Below are 1,464 nucleotides of genomic sequence, written 5' to 3'. Positions count from 1 at the left end.
TAAACTTTATTAAACAGAAAAATACTTTCGGCTTTATGCAAGAGAAGAAGGTATAATTACGTGCGCGATCTCTTTTCTTTTTTTGTTTAAACTTAATTTATATCCGCTTCAAAATTTCCTTAATTGGTATTTGTGAGTCTAGTGTATTTTAAATTAATGTACTCTCTAAATTCTTTGGAATAAAATTAGCTCACTCTAAAGAGTGAAATAACTTACTCTTTAGAATGAGATTCTATTTTAAAAAAATTTAAAGAGTATCTTTGCTTGAACATAATTGAAATTTGTTTTCATTTTGAAACTCGAGGAATAACACTATGGAATTTAAAACTATGTAAAGTTATAAAAAACATTTGCTACAAGTAATTTTCCACAAGTTAAAAAAAATGTTCGGGTCAACTGGACCTGCGAGTACTGGTTAGAGTTAATTTTGTAGCATACCAAAAAGATTTAAATTTTCATAATACCACAGCAATAGCAAAACCAGTGTTAGAATTTAGTAGTTTAATACTTTCATAAGATCATACAAAAAGATTGGTCATCCATGCTTTTATTTTAAGTTATATTTCCTTCCTTATTTCTTCCTGCATCTTCGCTTCCTTATCTACAGAGCTGACAATTTCGCTTTTCAATTTCCGTTTTATTCAAAGCACAAAATTTCTTTCTCTCTGGTCATATTTCTACAAATAATCATTAATTTCCTTATTGTCAAATTAAAATACATTGACGCCTTTTAATCTAATTTCACATGAAATCTAATACTTTTTTATATACTATTATTATATTTTTTAAGATAATATAATCTTCGTTACTGTATGCGTAATATGATAATATGTAAATAGCCGTATCGACTTTATTTTTCCTAATATGATTGCGTTCATGTATTGTTGTACATTCTTTTTTTTATCAAGATTCTATTCGTGTCTCTATATGATCTATTCTTTAAGTACATATTTATCCTAGGTTAGTAATAACTGCTTCGCAAAGTCAGTTATAGATAGCTTTTCTTTCCAACAGTCACTTTGAAACGGGTATTAAATTTTATATCATACCAATAATATTTGCAGTAAAGACAGACTAAAGGGAAAAATGTCAATTTATTGAGCTTATATTGTTAGTCAGACAATAAAACACATAATTATTACACTTGTCTCGTGGCACGTTCCTTTATTACAGACTGCGGGTCTAATTTATAAATTTAGTGATTTATTTTTAGTCGTAAAGTTCTTGTTTTGTAATATCCTCAACATATGTTCGAAAATATCAATCATTAACCAGGATAGATATTTTAACATTATTCCTTATAATAACATAAAGTGATGATCTAGCTAGACAGCAAATGGATTTATTCACTTCTTTATACATCATTTGTAATAAGATTTCATAAAGAAATATAGCTCCTTTTAATTCGAAAAGCCGATAACTGCAATTTGTAAAAGAATCCAAAAACCAGTAGCAAAATGATAG

This window comes from Trachymyrmex septentrionalis, unplaced genomic scaffold (assembly GCF_001594115.1).
Source record: "Trachymyrmex septentrionalis isolate Tsep2-gDNA-1 unplaced genomic scaffold, Tsep1.0 scaffold223, whole genome shotgun sequence".
NCBI lineage: Eukaryota > Metazoa > Arthropoda > Insecta > Hymenoptera > Formicidae > Trachymyrmex > Trachymyrmex septentrionalis.
The sequence above is the reverse complement of the archived record's forward strand: the minus strand, read 5'-3'. Positions refer to the sequence as shown.